We start from the raw sequence: 20,343 nt of genomic DNA on the forward strand, positions 1-20,343 counted from the left end.
ATGAAAGATAAGAATTGTGTCTTTAGCACAGGACAAGGTAAGCAGCAACTCTTTAGCAGATACCCATCTAATGAGTGAATAAAATGAATGCAATCTATGCTGAGTAATTACAAATGAGTAAGGAAAGGCAGTAACTACCTAGTAAAAGGGGGGTATTTGACATTAATAGACAGTTGGCAGACTTCCGACCAAGGTGGAGGCTTAGACGGACACGCTCGGTCTCCCTCTACAACTAGAGAGGAATACAACTACCTCAAAACAAAAGATAACTAGAAATTCCAGAAAATAAAACTACATAGAAGCCCAACATACGAAGTTATAAACCAGCGGCGCTCGTCGGGCAGGTAAGAGGAGCGAAGGTGGATGGTGCTCTTTGTGGTAGCACCAGGGACAGCGGCAGGGAGAACAATCTTGGCTGCAGTTGAGCCACAGCAGCTCCCGACCCCAATGCTGGGAAAAGCAGCCCCCTCATTCCCTCGGACGGTGAGGCCCAGAGGGTGGGAGGACGGACTCGAGTCTCCCAGCAGAGAGTAACGGCAGGAATTCATCTTGGACCCCCGCCCCACACAAAGCGCCACAGCACGGCGAAAAAGGTTGATGGACAGCCGCCGGTTGCTGGGTAGTGACCACAAAGCGCCACAGCCCTGCGAAATAGGTTGCGGATCGCCACCGGTCGCTGGGTAGTGACAACAAAGGGCCACAGCGCGGCGAAAAAGGTTGCGGATTGCCGCCGGTCGCTGGGTTGTGACGAGTACACAGGCACTGCCCCCTATAGCCAGCCCAAGAAAACAAAACACATCTATCAAAATGAGGCAGACAACTATAGAAATCCTGGTGGCGCAGCTCACTAGGCAATAGATGAAGAATCTGACAGATGAACAAATAAGAAACCTGTCAGAGGCTCAGTTCAGGGCCATTGTTATCAGGTGGCTTACAGAATTCACAAAAGATTTGGAAAAAGATGAGAAAGGATTGAAAACCACTCATACTGAAAAGAACAAAACCACATACGAGACAAGTGGTGAGAAAATAAAATCCAGAGTTCAAATCAACAAACCAGAACACAGAGAAGGGACAAACAGTCAACCAATGTGGAGAGAGGAAACAGGAAGCAAGGAAAATTATGAGAGAATCAGAAACCTATGGGGCAGCTATAAAACACCCAACATAAGAATCATTGGTTTGCCAGAGGGCGAAGAAGAAGAACTAGAAATTGAAAAATTAAGTGAAAATATAATAAAGTGGAACTTCCCAAACTTGGGGAAGGAAATAGACTTACAGGTCCAGGAAGCACAGAGAGTTTCAGAAAAACTGGACCCAGGGAGAACCACTCCAAGACACATTATAATCAAAATGTCAAAAGTTAAAAATAAAGAGAGAATCTTAAAAGCAGCAAGAGAGAAGAAAAGAATCATGTACAAAGGGGTTCCAATTAGACTATCAGCTGATTTCTCAAGGGAGACTCTGCAGGCAAGAAGGGACTGGCAAGAAATATTCAAAGTAATGAAAAGCAAAAACCTACAACCACGAATACTCTATCCAGCGAAGTTGTCATTCAGAATAGAAGGGCAGAGAAAGTGCTTCCAGGACAAAATAAAACTGAAAGAGTTCATTAGATCCAAACCACTGTTATATGAGATGTTAAAGGGACTGGTTTAGAAAAAGGAGGATCAAAACAATGAACACTAAAATGAAAACTGCATCACAAGAAACAACAACAGAAGCTAGGGAATTGAAACAAAGGCAAACTAGGCAATGAGAGTGGAAAAAGTACTATAGGTATGGGGAACATATTGGGGGAGGTCAGCAGGGAGGGGTAAGGGAAGGAGATGGTACAGGAATTAAGAAGCATAGTAGGAGGGAATGGAGTAGACAGGAAGAGGCTGAGAAGAACTATATGCACAACCAATGGACATGGACTAAAAGGGGGGAACAACTGGAGGGAGGGGCGTCACTGGGTGGAGGGGAGCAGAGGGAAGGGAAATTGGGACAACTGTAAGAGTATAATCAATAAAACATATTTAAAAAAATAGTTGGCAAAAGAAGGGATATAAATGACCCATATGTATATGAAATAATGTTCTTACCTCACTAATAATTAGAGCAATACAAATTAAAATGAGAATATATGTGCCTTTCAAATTGGCAACAGTTCAAGATAAAGCAGTGTGAATGCAGTGATAGTCACAATTTCATGCAGTGTTGATAAGAATAAATTGGCACTATCGTTTTGCAAATTACTTTAAAGATCTAAAAATAGTATATCTTTGATTCAGTAATTCTAATGTTGGGATCCAATCTAAAGAAATATTACTTGTTAACACAAATATATCAATGATGTTCATAATATCTAAAAATTAGCAACAACCTGATTGTCCATTAAAAGTAGAATGATTACAGAATAGTTACATGTATATGATAGGCTTTACATGGGGGAATGTTCACAATACAAATGAGAAGTTAAGGCATCTAACCCATATGCATAGAATTTTACTATAGAAATACATATTTATGAATATATACACTCATAAATGTGCCCTCATTAATGAAACAGGAGACACTCCTAAATGTTGAGTAGGTATCTTCGGATGTTTTTCTCTTGATATTTTCCAAACCTCTTAGAAAAAAGATGTCAATGCTTAATAAAAAATTTAAAGCCACAAAATAATATGATGGGAGTTATGACTTCACAAAAATAATAAGTTACCATAGTTTAGGTTGACAAAGAAGGGGAAAAAAAGACGTTTATATAGGTTACAAGACTTGGAAAACTTGTTAGATGAATTATGGTTGAAATAGAAAATTTAGCATGACTGTGATAGCAACTTTCAGATTTAGGAGGGTATCATGGCACAGTGCTAAGAGCAGACACTTCTATTTCTACTGCTGACTTTTCTGTGTGGCCTTGAGCAGGCTACTTCAGGAGGAGGTTCCTGTGTCCTTATTTATAAAATGAGGATAATGGTTCCAGTCTTACTAAAATAGTTAAGTACGTATATATATACCAGGAATTTTACAATGTATTGTTAAGAGAAAGAAGATGCAGTTTATAAAATACCCATTTTGTAGACTGCCCTACTGCAGGAGATAAACTCCAAAGTTGCTTGCCACTTTATTCCAGCTGAGAATAGTGTCTGGCACTAACCAGGTCTCAATAATTGTTGAATACATATTCGTTGAAAATGTTTGCATTATCTTGGGAAAAAGTAGGAAACCAAACACAGGTATGCCAATGCACATCAAACTGATGTCAATTGCCTAGGAGAGATGAGGGGAGAAGAAGTCTCTTGTCCCCAAAACGAAGGAGGAGGGGGCTATTCAAGGTTTAAATAAAAACGTTTTTCCGTGACATATATATGATAGCTTATATCTGACCATTTTTTCCTTTCTATTAGGAAAATCAGTTCTGCACAAAATTAGTAAGCAAAAGAGATTTGTCAAAAGTGGATGTTTACTTCTAAAGTAATATGGTGGTCTTTGCATTTTCACCAGGACCACACCACACTTTGGCTTCTTTTGCTTGTGCAGACATCAGCCCTTCAAACCCATCAGCCTAGTGACAGTAGACTGACTACATTTTGAAATATCACACATCTCTTGGGGGGAGGATCTATACTGACATGAGTATATTTTCTAGCTTTTAAATGCTTCCAGCAGTATTTCATTTAAAATATAGCCTTAGTGAGTCATATCTAAGCCTGAAGAAATACAAAGTTGAAAATTTGTCACTGCTACGGTGACACATACCCATAATCTATTCTTGCCTTCCATAACCTGGACGCAATCCACAGCCAGTTGTAATCACGCTGACTGATTTATTTGAACTGGCAGAGCTCATATCAGTATACTGTCTAAATGTTCCCTTATGATATATTCTTACACAGGAGAAGGTAAATCTAGTAATTAGAACTGCCGAATTTTATGACTAGAGCTATGTAAAAAATATGGAGCCATTTCCAGTACAATTCTTTTTTTTTTTTTTTTCATTTTTTATTTTATTTATTTATTTTTTTTTAATTTTTTTTATTTTGGTTTTTCAATTACAGTTGTCCCCTTTTCCCCCAATTTCTCTCCAAAAATATGGAACGCTTCACGAATTTGCGTGTCATCCTTGCACAGGGGCCATGCTAATCTTCTCTGTATCGTTCCAATTTTAGTATATGTGCTGCCGAAGCGAGCACTCCAGTACAATTCTTGTATCTGAAAAATAATGTCCTAGCTTTGAAGTCCTTTATCCCAGGCAGACTAGAAATGCAAAATAAAACAGAATAGATTAGCCACAACATACCACAAAGCACAAGATCCAGTTCGCTATTCTGTGGCTGTTTTAGCTAGCATTTTCACTTCTCTAAATAGGTTTTTAAACATCTTGAGGAAACTATATTGACCAATACAAGTTATAATTTTTATAGCATATTAGCACTGGCAAGTTGAAAGGGCAAGTACCTTGACAGCTCTGAAAAATATCAAGTGGTCACCTGAGAGCATCCTCACAGCCAGCAAGCCCCTGGGACCCTCTAGAAGAGGCGCACAGAGCCCTGGGGACTTCAGTTTGTCCTGAGGACATCACTCTATGATAATAAATACTTTTAAATGTTACCTTCCTCATTATTTATAGTAATAATCTGATAATCCAGACTTATCTGTGAATTTATATAGAGTTTCACTGTATTCTTCTAATAAATTCATTAGTTTTTACATTTATCTTGGTTTGGTGGGAAGAATACAGGCATTGATGTCAAGCTATCCTAGGTTCATATCCAGACTCCTACAAATAACTTTATGGTATTGGGCAGGCCCCTAACTTCTCATAGCCTATTTACTCCTCTGTAAAATTACAATAATAATGCTCAGTTTGTAGGCTGTAGGTCATATATCGAAAATGCTAATTAATTGCTTGGTACTTACTAGATGGCCAGATTTTTATGATGTTTCATGAATAGTAAAGTTTTCTTTCTTTGGGTTTTTTAGTGAAAAAAGCTGGCATTTAAATCTAATTGCCCCTGAGACTGCTGTAGCAAGATGAAGACACACCCAGTGTGGAGTATTGTCTACTCTATTTCTCATTATTTCCTGCAGGACATTAATTTATTTTTCATCTTCCTCTACCAGAAAGCTTTAATTCCAGTCTTTCAATTTTGTTTGGTGAGTTGACACAATCCCCCCCTTTTTTTTTCTGGTTAGAACATGCCATAGGATTGCTCCTTCCCTGAAATGCACTTGAACATTCTGCAGTAAAAAATAATGTAGCATGATTATTCTGAAAGAGCTCTCTGCTGGATCTGAGAAGCCAACAGTTGTTTTGAGAACATGAGCAGTGGCTGGGTGGAAGTGGTATGTTCTGATTCACAGTGCAGGGTGATATGCTGAAGCAGTCTGGTTTCTTCCAGGTACTAATACCATCATAGAAAGAGAGTAATGTTCTGTTTTGAATCTTAAAGAAGATTCCCAAATTATATTGAATAAGAATCCATTCATTTACTTAAATAAGTTTACAAAGATGAGTTATTTCTTGAAAGTTTTTACTATTTTAATATTAGGACCCAAGTGCTCTGTAATATATTGTTCGGTAAGCCTTCTTATTTGTCTATAAGACATGTCTATAATTCCTATCAAATAGATGGAGAGATAAGAAAAGATAAGACATTACAGATAAAATGAATAACAAACTCCAATTGGACATAACAATTCCTGATGTGCTTTTCTTATTGGATGCTGAGGAATAGTGCTGTGATTCTGTGGCATTTAGTGAGTGTCTATACACTAAGTACAAATTATTTACACTTCTTAATTATTGTTAATAATCATTGAATCCAATGTATTAGGTTGACCAAAAAGTTCATGTTGGTTTTTTACATAGGATGGATCTAGTAGCACTTAGTTGTCTTTAACTTCATTTGAAACTATTTTGTCAGATTGTATCATAACAGCTGTGATCAGTGTGCATTTAAAAAAACTTAACAAAATTGGTGAGTTTTTGTGTAGCCATTTTAATATTGAAAATGGAAGAAAATAAGCAACATTTTTGGCATATTATGCTTTATTATTTCAAGAAAGGTAAAAGTGCAACTGAAATTCAAAACAAAAAAAGATTTGTGCAGTGTATGGTGAAGGTGCTGTGACTCATCAAATGTGTCAAAAGTGGTTTGCAAAGTTTTGTGCCGGAGATTTGTCAGTAGATGATGCTCCCCAGTCAGGTAGACCAGTTGAAGTTGATAGTGATCAAATCAAGACATTAATTGAGAATAATCGATATTATACCACACAAGATATGGCCAACAGACTCAAAATATTCAAATCAAGCATTGAAAATTGATGTGCACCATCTTGGTTGTGTTAATCACTTTGATGTTTTGGTTCCACATAAGCAAAACAAACCTACTTCACCATGTTTGTCCACAGGTGATTCTCTACTTAAACAATGAAAACATTCAATTTTTAAAACAAATTGTTATGGGTAATGAAAAATGGATACTTTAGAATAATGTGAAATGGAAGAGATTGTGGGGTGAGCGAAATGAACCACCACCAACCGCACCAAAGGTCGGCCTTCATCCAAAGAAGGTGGTGTTGTATATATGGTAGGATTGGAATGGAGTCCTCTATTATGAGCTCCTTCTGGAAAGCCAAGTGATTAATTCAAACAAGTTCTGCTCCCGATTAAACTATATGAAAGCAGCCCTTGACAGAAAGCATCCAGAATAAGTCAACAGAAAACACATAATCTTCCATCAGGATAACGCAAAAGCATGTGTTTCTTTGATGACCAGGCAAAAACTGTTACAGCTTGTCTGGGAAGTTCTGTTTCATCTGTCACATTCAACAGACATTACACCTTCAGATTTCCATTTATTTCGGTCTTTACAAAATTCTGTTAATGGAAGTAAATTTCAATTCCCTGGAAGGTTGCCAGAGGCACCTGGAATAGTTATTTGCTCAAAAAGACAAAAAGTTTTGGGAAGATGGAATTATAAAGTTGCCTAAAAGATGGTAGAAGATAATGGAACAAAATGGTGAATACATTTTCAGTACATTTATTGGTGAAAATGAAAAAAATGTGTCTTTCATTTTTATTGGAATACTTTAAAACCGAACTAACTTTTTGGCCAACCCAATATATGACACTGACTAAGCACTTTGTCTATATCACCTCATATAATCCTCACAACAGTTCTATAAGTCTGTCATTATTGTTATCCCCATTGTGCAGATCGGGAAGCTGAAGCTTAAAGAGTTTGTGAAAATTAAGTCTACCAGAATGTAAATACTATCATCCATACAGATGCCTAGAATGGGGTCTGCTGCATAACAGGCACTCAATTGTTATTTGTTTGATAACTGAACTAGCTCAAGTTTACACATATGGTTAGAAGCCAGGGATTAACAAAGGATTCAATTCTATGGAGTTTTCTGACCCTAAAGCCTGCAGTTTGAACTTACTTCATTTTCCTTACCCTGCCACCTCACAATCAGCTCTGTATTAGACAGTTTCAGAGAAATAGAGGACATGATCCCTGCTTTCCATTTGCATACTTCAGTGAAGATGCTTTCAACCCAGTAAAGGTGTTCAGAATATGTTTGCTAAGTTTCAGAATAGGAGCTGAGGCAGCTAGATTCTAGAAGTTCTGTCATAAATATTTCTTAATATTGTTTCAGGTTTAGTTGCTGTAAAAATAAAACATCAAAATCATGACTTAAATAAAAAGGTAATATATTTCTCTCTCACAAAACATTCCAGAGAATAGTGGTCCCGCTAGCCATGGAAGCTTTGCCATGTGATCTCTGTCTCTGAGTCTGAGGCAGCTGTCAACTGTCATTAGGTCCAGGACAACAGGTTGGGATAAAGAACCAGGCGAGCCAGTGGTCTAGAAGAAACTGCTCCTCATAGGTGTAGAACTTGGTCACGTGGGCTACAGCAAGCTGTCCCAGAAGCTGGGAATACAGCCTCTAGCTGAGCAGCCTTGAGAGCAGCAGTTCATGCCATACTCTACTTGGAAAGAGTGTGAGTGCTCTGGCACCCAGGCCTTGTTGTACCTCTTCTCTTCTCTAGATGCCTTACTGTACCCTGCTTTTTGTTACTCTTAGGCTAAGCTGAGCTGTACTTGATTACTTGGCGGTCCAAAAAGGACCAGAATCAGAATCATTACACTGATTTTTACATTTCCTGGGAGATAGTTTTGTTTCTCTACTTAACATTTGTAGTAAGTGCTGTGGAGAGTAAAGTAAAATTTTATTCCCTTAGTTTATCAATAAGTTCCTATTTTGAAATGCTTTAAGTTCATCTCCCCTTTAAGCTTTAATATGCCATTTTTAAAAATTCTACAAATATAAAATTTTTTAAAATTCTCATTCAACTTTTCATGCTGTTGCCATCTTATAAAATAGTGTAATGGAAATCAACTTGTTTTAAATCCTCATATTGAACTTTTCATGCTGTTGCCATGTTGAAAAATATGAAGGAAATTACTGAATATGCCCACTGTGAGTAATTAATATTGATGAGATCCTAAATGTTTTGTTTCTATTTCTTTACTTTTTAGTTCCTGCATTTGAAAAAATTGTACTACCCCAGGTTCTTAAATTTAAATGTATTTTAATAATGTCATTAGGTTTCTCTCCAGAAAACTCAGAATCTCAAGTTACATTTGTAAGCAGGTTGAACACAGATTTCCCAGCATCAGCACCAGAACCCTTTTTCCTTTACAAAAGAATAAATTTCAAGTGTAATCTCAACTGAAACATTCCTTTTTTAGGAAAACACAAGTTTTCTAATTCAAACATTTTGATTCACAGGAGTAGCAAAGTTATCTATCTTATTTAGTTTTTTAATCCCAGTACCTAGAATAGTATCTAGTAGGTGGTATGTACAGTACTCAGATATTTGTTGACTAAATCATATTTAACTTTTTAAATTAAAAAACCTCCATTTTTAATATATTCAAAACTGTAAAATAAAGTACTTTGGCTATAGATGTTACCCCATAAATACCCAATACGTTCTCATACAGCACACACATGGTTTTGTGTACACATAGGTACATGGACAGACATGCACAGGTGTACATTTGGAGATCAGGCTACTGGCACCTTCAGGTCTTCAAAATGTACTAAAAATTACAATGAAAATGCCTCTGTATAAGTAGAAAGATTCTGTATTTTGCTCTTTAGGCACTCACTGTTTTTCACTCAAGTTTAAAATATGTAATTTTGTTAACTTTGTATTTTACAGAATGTGTTTTAGATGTGTAAATTTGGCTGAGGCATGAGGGAGTGGGCAAGGTGAGGAGAGAACACAGCACAGGAAAGAGAAGTGATGAAGATCAGAATTAGAAGAGGAAGCCTGATAGCACCAGGTGAAGGAGACAGAGCAACCGAAAGACAGGCCCAGGCATTAATGGTGTCTCCAGTATGTTTGTGAATGTTCACAGTGATGCTTTCAATTACCAAGAAAAGTGTGTGTGTTCTATATATTCTACTTAACAAATCAGGAAAAGATAGGAGTTTTTGAAATTAGAAAACAAATTAGCATTTGAAGAATGAGCTTTGAATATCCAGAAATTTTAATCCTGTGGAACAGCTCTTCACTCTAAGATGATAGAAAATTAGATATTATTAAATGGTCCAGAGGATTCATTTAGCCAGTTTTAAAAAGGAATGCAGTAAAAGGCCATAATTAGGGAGAGCATCACTGATGGACTGGATTAGTTCTACCCATCTAGTTATTCTTAGAGAGGCAAGGTAGAACGTCGTTAGGAAAATAGTGTATACTAAGCACTTACTATGAGCCAGGCACTGTGCCATGGCAGTGTGTGTAGCTCATTTAATTCTCAATCACTAAATTACAGGAATTATAGAGATTATCTCATTTTAAATATAAGGGAACTGAGGTGTAATGGGTTAAACAGCTGTTCATAGCCCTTCATTCTGTCACCAGTTGCAGATCTTGTACTCTTGCCAGGGTTCAAGAGGGCCATGCTTAGTTGAAGCAAAACCACTTCTTAGCTGCATTACTCTAGACCAGCCATGTAGTGTTTCCAAGCTTCAGTCTGTGTGTTGGATGATGGGGGTAAGAGTAATTTATTGACTGTCTGTTGCATACAGTCATTGAGAGACTAATGAGAATAAAAGTAGTTAGAAATTCTCAAAATTGTAAAAATTATTCTAAAGCATTATGATATCCTTATATTCATCAAACTAAGAATAAAATTTCTACTTAGAAAGTATTGTGTAGCATTGTGCACTAAGAATTAAATATTAGAGTAATTTAGGCCTCAGATATTTTCAAGTTATAAATCTAAATTTTGTTCTCCGTGCCAAAATTTTTCTCTTGTTCCCACTTTCATTCCTACTTTCCTACCTCTAGCATAACAGAAAGAGTCCTGGTTGTATTGTGTTTCTTTCATTCCATTGATATATAAGCTGCATAAAGGAAACAGTGACAGTAATAAAAATTTGTTTTGTTTGGTGGTTCCTTTTGCATGATTAGTGAATGGTCTGGATGCTGCCAGAAGCTAGAAGGTCCTGTATTCTCATATAATTATTCATCCAACATCTGCTACCCATATATATAACTGACTCTTGAACAAGTAAGTTCACATTCATCATCTGCTGGGACTTCAGGTGAGTAGAAACCATGTCAAGAGAGCCCTCTTTATTAACTTGCAGGTGGAAGCAGGGAGGGTAATAATGAAGTGTTAGAGAAGCTGTATGGTAATGTGTGAAACTTCACTGTCCCACCCAGAGCTTTCCGCCCATCCAAGACCAATCATTCTGTCCTCTGTTCAGGAATGCACAGTGCCATTGGGAACCTAAAGATCCAAAACTTGTAGGCTTGAGTACAAAGCATAAAAGAGAGCTGACCAGCTTTCACATTTAGCTGGGAGCCACTGGGCACAAGACAGTTGAGAATGAATTCTGATCAGCTTTGCTTGGTGGAGAGAAACCCTTTCATTGCTTCTGCCTTATAGGGTGTGGCCTCCTTGCTAGGAGCCTGAGCCTCTCTCCTTCTATTTTAACAGCTGTTTCCTTTTCCTGCTTCCTCAACTTTGTCCCTTTTTCTCTTCCTACACCCCCCTACCAGCAGCAATGTCTTCTATTGTTTGTATAAAAAGAAAGGAAGGTGGAAAAAGTTTTTAAAATTTGAAATATGGCTAAGTCTATTCTTTTAAGTTGTAAACTGCTGAAGGGCAAGTGCCCTTGTTACCCATTGCACAGAGCATTAATAAAGTCTCATGAGCTTAATACCATTTACAGTATCAGCACAACTATTATGGCATCTCATCAGAGGCAGAAGTTAGGATTTTCCTAATAATACCTGCATTTAATTCATAATATTCCTACCTATTTAAACCTGCTCCCAATAGTTTTTTTTTTTATCACATCTATGAACAATTGTAGTTATTCATTAATATATATCTGCATATTTACTACCTAGTGTCATGCTTGATTCAAACCATGTACCTTAGTGAAATTTCACAAATGCATTGAATTAGTTTAATGTTTATGGAAATTATTTGAAAGTAAAATATCTACATAAATGCCAAGAATTATGATTGCTTTCTTCATGTAATTCCCAGGACTCATTTTATCCTGCATATATTAATAGTTTCTCTCATGATCAATCAAGAAGGGTTTATATACAATACCTTTGAAAATATTTCAAACTTAGAAACATATTTTTGGTTGAAGTAGATAATGGATTATTCTCGTGGTTTTAGTCTTTAAAAAATGAGCAGTATATTCACATTAAATTGTTGTCTCTTCAGTCATTCATTCCTGGAATACATTTGACATTATATTTGATTGTCAGATTATTTTTAAAATGTGTGCTGAATTTGTGCCACTATTCTGAGATTTATTTTTTGTATGTTTTATTGATTATGCTGTTACAGCTGTCCCAATTTCTTTTCCCTTTGCTCCCCTCCACACAGCAACTCCCCCTAGCAGTCCTCCTACCCCCAGTCTGTGTTCATGGGTCGTGCATATAAGCTCTTCTCTATACCCCCCTGTCTATTCTGCACCCTCCTGCTATGCTTCTTAATTCCTGCACCATTTCCCTCCCTCTCCCACTTCCCCCCTCCCAGCTGACCTCCTCCCACACGCTCCCCATACCTGTGATTCTGTTCCCACTCTGGTAGTCTGCTTAGTTTGCCTTTGTTTCCATCCCCTGTCTTCTGTTGTTGATAGCTGTGATACTGTTGTCTATTTAATGTTCATAGTTTTGATCTTCTTTCTCTTAAATAAGTCCCTTTAACATTTCATATAATAATGGCTTGGTGATGATGAACTCCTTTAGCTTTACCTTGTCTGGGAAGTACTTTATCTGTCCTTCCATTCTAAATTATAGCTTTGCTGTATAGGATAATCTTCATTGTAGTTCCTATTCTGAGATTTATTTGAACTGAATTTTGAAGTTGAGAATTCAATGTGATACACTTTCAATGGTATTAAATAAAATAAATAAGAAAAAGATCTCAAATATTTTATGAATCTTTTTAGATTCCTTCACCAAATAAAGTTCTTTTCCATATTTTTTTCATAATTTTTTTTATATTCAAACAGTATTTTTCTTCAGATTTTTGCTTTACTCTCCTTGATATATTGTAAAACCTGTCTCTCCTCCACCCCCTTTATGTATTACTGCATTTAGAGAAACCTTTAAACAGGAAAAGCTTAGATAAGGTGGTTAAATAGCAAAACCTGTAGGCACTGTATATTTAAACCTGATGCTTTTGGAATCTTCCTTTAGTAATTAGTCACACTATATTTGGGAGTTTGGTTGACATCGGTATATAGGGAAAAAAAGTTTTGTTGGGACAAATATCAGCATTAAGGCATGAGCCAAAAAATACTGCAGTAGGCAGCCCAAGTGAGGTGTCAAAATCAAACTAATTTTACTTTTGAGAAATAGATTTCTCTCAGGCAACATAGCTTGGTGGAGAGAAGATAGACATAAAGAAACAATATGTTGAGAATTGAGGTGAGCATAGATTTTGAATAAAAAGCAGATGAAGAAATGGTACAAAAATAGTTTTGGAACATATGCAGAAATGGCTGAAATATAAAGGTTGAGGTGTAAAATAAAAGAGCTGAGTGGAATCACAAAGCACAAGGCTAGAGTAAGTCAAAAGTTTTTTGTTTTAATCTTAATTCTGTCACTAGACACTGAGTTGTTTTTGAAAAGGCACTTACTGATTGAGCATTCCAACTTTCCTACCGACAGGATAGCCAGGGACAGTATGGTTTGCCATTCAGAGAATGGCCTTTGAAGTCTACCAATATGTCTTGAACCTTTAACTCATTTTTAATTAAGTATTAAATCAAGGAAGTAAGTTATATATAGCAAATATATTTTTAACATTTTATCTAGAGAACTACTTGTGAAATGCAAATTTGTATTTCTTTGCATATTTCAAAGAGGGAAAGCAGACTAATAGTGGGAAAGAAGAACATGAAATATTCCTTAACTTTAAATAGTACATGTAACATTACTCTTATTTCAAAACCAGCTGAGGTATTTCAAGAAACTGCAAATCAATGTCTCATAAATATAAATGCAGAAAACTTTTACTAACTATTACCAAGTCCAATCCAGCAACATGTAAAAATTAATTCCTCATTACAACATGTAGTTTATCCTAGAAATGTGAGATTGGTTTAGGACTTGAAATTTAAGCAATATGGACTTCTGGTCAAGATGGCAGCATAGGCAGACATGATTCACCTCCTCCCACAACCACATCAAAGTTACAACTAAAATATAGAACAACAGTTACTCAGAACCATCAGAAATTGAGTTTAATGGAAGTCTGACAACTATGGAAACCACATCCATTGATACTGGTAGGAGGGGCACAGACAAGGAACGGGCTGGTCCCACATCCACCTCTGGTGGATAAAAATTCAAGAGGGATATCTCAGAAGCGAGGGGCCTCAGCCCAACACCAGGAACCCCAGCCCAGGGTTCTAATGCCAAGAAGGTAAGTCCCCACAACTTCTGACTGCAAAAACCAGTGGGTATTGAGTCAGTGGAAGAAATTTCTGAAGCCCCAAGCAGTTCCTCTTAAAGAACCCACACATGGACCCACCTAACTCAGACTTACTCCCTCTGAGCTCCAGCGCCAGAGTAACATATAGGGAGAAACTTAAGTGTCTGGTCCCTTTTTTTGAAACCTCCCCCAAAGAGCTGGCAAGCTGGTGCCATGTCTGAGACTCCATCAACCTGGCTAACACTGTTTGACCCGCCCTGGAGATCCCCTGAAACTCTACCCCACCTAGCTTATAGACCCACTCCAACTGTTAACCATGACTTTCCCATATGAGTGGCTGGTCTTGGCTCATGCTTTACAACTTCCTAAACCCTGTCAAACAAGCAACAGCTGGCCTCAGTGAGCCCCAGGTCAGGCACTAGCAACAGTCAGCCTAAATTCACAGCGTGGCTTTGCCTGGAATCCCCAAACCCAGAGTAAGTAGCAGCCATCTCAGATTGCTTTGTATATCAGGCAGGGTGGCACAGGGCAAAACACAGGTGGGGGCTTGCCCTGCACCACTCAGGAAATCCCAGAGCCTGCGTACCCAGTGGGCAGCTACAGACAATGTCAGAGTACCACAACCCTGCCCCTGCACAGCTGATCCTCCATGGAGGGCAGAGGGTGGTGGTCAGTGGTCATGGTCAGTCCTTGCAGCTGACTGCCCTGGGTAAATTCCTCCCATTTACCTGCCAGTAACAATCAAAGCTGAACTACATGAGGAGGGTGTACTCAGTCCACACTGAGGGCACACCTCGAGTACCCAGTTTGAGTGGTAAGGGAGGCTGTGCCACTGGACTGTACAAAACACCTGCTACATTAGGCCATGCTACCAAAACAGGGAGTCATCGCAGTTCTACCCAATACACAGACATAAACACTGGGAGACTGCCAAAATAAGGAGATGTGGTCCAGATGAAAGAACAGATCAAAACTCCAGGAAAATAACTAAATATGATGGAGATAAACAATCTTAACAGATACAGAATTCAAAACACTAGTTATAAGGATGCCCAAGGAACTTAGTGAGGACCTCAACAGCATAAAATAAGATCCAGTCAGAAACAAAGGATTCACTAATTGAAATAAAGAAAAATTTACAGAGAAACAGCAGTAGAGTGGATGAAGCCAAGAATAAAGTCAATTATATGGAGCATAAGGAATTAAAAAAAAACAACCAGGCAGAACAACAGAAAGAAAAAATATCCCAAAAAAACAAGGGTATAGTAAGCAGCTTCTGGGACAGCTTTAAGTATTCCAACATTTGCATCATAGGGGTGCCAGAAGGAGGAGAAAAAAAGAAAGAAATCGGTAATCTCTTTGAAACAATAATTAAAGAAAACTTCCCTGATTTGGTGAAGGAAATAGACATGCAAGTCCAGGAAGCACAGAGAGTCCCAAACAAGATGGATTCAAAGAGGCCCACTCCAAAACACATCATAATTAAAATGCCAAAGGTTAAAGATAAAGGGAGAATTTAAAAGCAGCCAGAGAAAAGCAATTAGTTACCCACAGGGACATCCCCATTAGACTGTCAGCCGATTTTTCAAAAGAAACTTTTCAGGCTAGAAGGGATTGTCAAGAAATATTCAAAGTGATGAAAAGCAGGTACCTACAGCCAAGATTGCTCTACCCAGCAAAGCTGTCATTTAGAAGCAAAGGACAGATAAATAGCTTTCCAGAGAAGAAAAAAACTAAAGGAGTTCATCATCACCAAATCATTATATGAAATGTTAAAGGGACTTATTTAAGAAAAAGAAGAAGAAACAATAAAATGGCAGTAAATACACATCTGTCAACAATTAAATCTAAGAAAAACTAAGCAACCAAGAAGAACAGAGTCAGAATCATGAATACAGAGAGCATTTTGATGGTTGCCAGATAGGAAGGGGATGTGGGGGAATGGGTGAAGAGGTGAGGAGATTAAGAAGTCGTGGGGATGTGTAAAGTGTAGTATAGGAAATGGAGTATCCAAAAGAACTTACACACATGACCCATGGACATGAATAATGGTGGGGAAATTGTCTGAGAGAGTGCAGGGTGCTCGGTGGAGGGGGCAAAGGGGGAAAAATCAGGACAACTATGATAGCAAAATCAATAAAATATAATTTAAAATAAAATTCCTGTAAGCCTTTTAAAAAAGAAAGAAAATTAAGCAGTGTAATTCATCATATTACTAAGAAGAGAAAGCCCATGTTATCATCCCAATAGGTAAAGAAAACATTTGATACTATTCAATACCCATTCATGAAGTCTCAATAAACTATGATAAGGAGTATCTATGGAAAACCTAAAGCTCATTAAGTATAATATAATGGTGAAAGATTAAATTAAAGTATTATAAATTCTAAATTAAATATAATGATGAAAGGCTAAGATTTTTGCCAGTGCATTAAGACAAGAAAAATAAATAACACAAAGATTGAAAAGGGAAATTAAATCTATCTTTTCAGAGAAGACATGATTTTATATGTAGGAAATTCTAGAGCAGAAGTTGGCAAAGTAAAGCCAAATTTGGTCCATTCCTGTTTTTGTATGACCTGTGCCAAGGTGGTTTTTGCACTTTTTTTTTTTTTTTGTCCTGTACAAGTATAAGATGGATACAACCATGTTGGAAAATGGCTTAAAGACTCCTTATAAAGTTAATCGTACACTTACTGTGTGACCCAGCAGTTCTCCTGGGTATAACTCAGGAATGAAGGAAATATATATGTCCACACAAAAACTTGGCATACGCATGTTCATAATACCATTATTTACAGTACTCCCAAATTAAAAATAACTTAATTGTCTGTCAGTAGCTGAATGAATTTTAAAAATTTATTCATACTGCTCGACAAGAAAAAAGAAATCAATGATATAACTTAGATGAATCTCAAATTTGCTGAATTGAATAAGTCAGACATAAGAGTACATACTGCATTATTTCATTTATATAAAATTTAAGAACATTAAAAATTCATCTCTAGCAACAGAAAGCAAATCCATAATTGCCAATGAGTATGGGATGGGAAGTACTGCAAAGGAGTTAAGGTAGTTTTTGGAGTTGTGGGTTCATTGTTGTGTATATTTAGTAAAACCCATCAAACTCCACACTAAAAGGTATTAATTTTTTTCTTCTTAAATCCCAATATGACTTAGCTTAAACTAGACTGAGAGTTTTAGCAAAGCACAGATTCTTTGGCAGACATTTATTTTACTTCCAGCATTCAGCTTGGTACCAGGCACCCAAGAAATAGCTTTTGAGCAAAAAATTGTCTGAGTGAACAATGGAAACAAGGTAACACAATGGGCTGGAGCAGAAAAGCTCCTGGGAGTTCATTCAACAAGGCTCAAGGGCTGGAGTTCAAGGCTACCTGAGGTTGGGTGAAGCAGTTGGATATAAAATTTTTGGTTTTGATTATTTTTCATAATAACTTTTTTATTATTGGAGAGGAATATGTGCAATGTAATGTGCCATAACTGGAACTACAGATAAAATCTTTTGGATTACAAGGATCCAGACGATTACCTTTTATCAGAAATAATTTTATTGAAATAACCTAGAAGCCTGTGTTGATAGTTTTGATAAAATCAAGCCTTATTCATCTATTTGAGAACCTGGTTATGGAAATAAAATCTTATGCTGCAAGAGTATTTTAAGATTGAAACAGTTATATTCATATTTACTTATGAAGAAACAGAACTGATGGATAAGTAAAACTTTAACCCTATGGGAAAATTTAGTATTTTTATTTGGCTTCTCTATGTTAATGCTGACTCAATTGCTTTAGGTCACACAACTCCATAAATGTTAAGTTTCCAGTAATACCAGAAACATACTTTTACAGGGGTCGCTCATGTTTTATTTCATCTCTGTAAAATAAACTTGACTCAGTGTATTCTTTCTTTAAAATTTTATTATCTTATTTTTCAGAGTTTGGGGGAAAATTCTCAGTGGCCCTGCATCCACATCCCTGTTAGAAAGGAGTGCTTTAGTTGAATTCCCATCCTACCTACCAATTCAGATTTAGACTCTTTCCCCTCCCTTTGCAATTCAGCACCTAGTATTTTGGCAGATAGGACTTGCTTCTTTCTTCATGAGAGTGGCCCAGCCTTCCTCTGGCACCCTTACTCTCAGGTAGTAAAAACCAGATCAGGATTTTTGGAGGTATAATTGATGGACTGCCTTCTCAGAATCACCTAGTATGTCTGCTTGTGAAAATTAATCCTGAAATGATGGAACTGGGACAGGCCCACATTTGGCAATCACCACAGTAATAACTGTTTCAGGCAAACAGTCACAAATGGCTATTAAAACTAGTGAGTAAGTATGATGAGAAACAGGATATTTGCATAAGCTATTTACATAGTCTCAAAGTATCTCCTCACAAGATGTTATTAATTACAGAGGGGAAGAAAGTAGCTTTATGGTGGAAAAACCTGGCATAGACCACTGAAACCAAATGATCTGAGTTAAAACTAAGCAACAGGATAAATCAATATCATGTGTCTTCTCCCACTTCATTCTCCCCGAGTTTCACATACATAGATGAGTTTGGATAAGCTAGAATTTAAGTATACTTTTCTTCCCTCTTGCCCCTTCTGTGCATAAAATTTCTTAGTTAGCACGATGATGATTTTCCGAGACAGAGCAAAAAACTTTGGTTGCCTTTTAGACTACACTATACGCCATTATATGTCAACACTTTTGACTGGGTATGTTTCTGTGTCTTGACAACATACAGATACCTTTAATCTTATCTAGCTAAGTCATTTATCTAGCTGTTAGCCCTCCTGTGCAAATATCTGTTTTAAAGTTTTGAATAATATGATTTTGGTTCCCAGATGGAGCTTTTGGAAGGAGCACAGACATTTCTAAGACATCCATACAGACCTACATAGGATTTGTAAGGACTCATTGGCAACTACCCATTTATTGCGACAAGACTTCATGTCTCCTGGGATATGTCGATCACCACCAACACTTGATCCATTTCTTTGATGAACTTGTGCAAATGCTAGTGTTTTCAGTGGTCTAGTGTCCGACATGAGAAGCTGCAGTCACTGTTAGCTCTCTGTTCCTAGAAAACTGAAAGCCAGTCATCTCTCCTCCATGGGTGGGCCTGAATGTAAGGTTTTGACAGAATCACAGAGATGGGTCAATGACATTTTAGCTTTCTATGAGTAGAAAACATATTTTATCCTCATAAAATTCATTTTAAATAGAAAATTTTGAAATTGAAAACGGGCAACTTTTTTCTCATTAGTTTATTAATACTAATGAAAGAAGGTAGAGATTGATTTAACTACATAGCCCAGTAATTAATTTTTTGTGTTGACCAGTTTGGAAAGGGCCATTAATATTCTAATGCCCTTGTTTTGCATTTATTAACAAAATTTTAAATTAAAAAGTTTTCTTAGTTTAATTACAATAGTTTTATTGAAGGCTATAGTAGCTTACTCTGATAAAATTTAACATCGTTCAATCATTACTTTAAAAAAATATATGAATTTATAGAAACTAAACATCTTAAGTTGTGAAAAATATTTATGATTATGCCTAATATATATATGGTTGTGGGTTTTTAAAAAGGTTTTTAAGTGACTCAACCTAATGTAAGTGGTATTTCATCTTAGAGCAATGTAGCTAATGGTTATAGTATTGCCCCAGCATCTTAGAGGAGAAAATACCACAAGTGTCCGGCACACATGGAGGGTTAAAACCTCACTCTCCTGAGGCCCCTTCTCTGGGTCTTGCAGGAAAAAAAAAATCCTGCCAAGAAGAAGTTAAATTGGACAATCTATTAATGTGGAGAAATGTCTGAAATGTAGGATTCTTTTTATAATGTGCATCAAGATGGATTAGTGAATGAATCTATAGTAGTGTTGCCAGAATTATAAGAAAGGCACCTGTAAGTTAAAATTTCACAACTTGAAAAGAAAATATGAAGATATGTATTAATATTTTTAAGGCAGGTTTATTAACATTTAATTTACATACAATAAAATATACCCTTTTAGTATGAGTTTTGACAAATGAATGCAGTCATGTAACCACACTCAAGCTATAAAACATTTTCATTACCCCAGAAATGTTCTGTAAAAGATTCTTCAAAAGGTGGTTTTGAGTCTTTGGAGAAATAGTGAAACACAACAGGCACTTTGACCCCATGGCTCTGACTCCCTGATGAGCTGGTCTGGGGTCCTCCACTTGACTCTTCTGTCAGCAAGGGTGGCAGCTTGGGATCATTTCATTTTGACAGACTCATGGTCTCCGTCTGCTTCCCAGACCCAATGGAGAATTCCTGGCACTCTGTGTTCAGTGAAAAACTGT

The 20,343-nt window shown here is 37.0% G+C and overlaps 1 protein-coding gene and 1 non-coding gene across 7 annotated transcripts in view; one reads left to right on the forward strand and one right to left on the reverse strand.

Annotated features, from left to right (window-relative positions):
• PKP4 (plakophilin 4) overlaps positions 1 to 20,343 on the forward strand; it is a 251,341-nt gene that overhangs the window by 94,558 nt on the left and 136,440 nt on the right. The gene's annotated exons all lie outside the window — the stretch shown is intronic.
• LOC150022085 (U6 spliceosomal RNA) lies at positions 4,075 to 4,181 on the reverse strand. Its single transcript, XR_016513912.1, has one exon. It is a non-coding gene; the product is annotated as a U6 spliceosomal RNA (small nuclear RNA).

This window comes from Furipterus horrens, unplaced genomic scaffold (genome assembly GCF_987537825.1).
Source record: "Furipterus horrens unplaced genomic scaffold, mFurHor1.1.pri manual_scaffold_1, whole genome shotgun sequence".
Lineage (NCBI taxonomy): Eukaryota > Metazoa > Chordata > Mammalia > Chiroptera > Furipteridae > Furipterus > Furipterus horrens.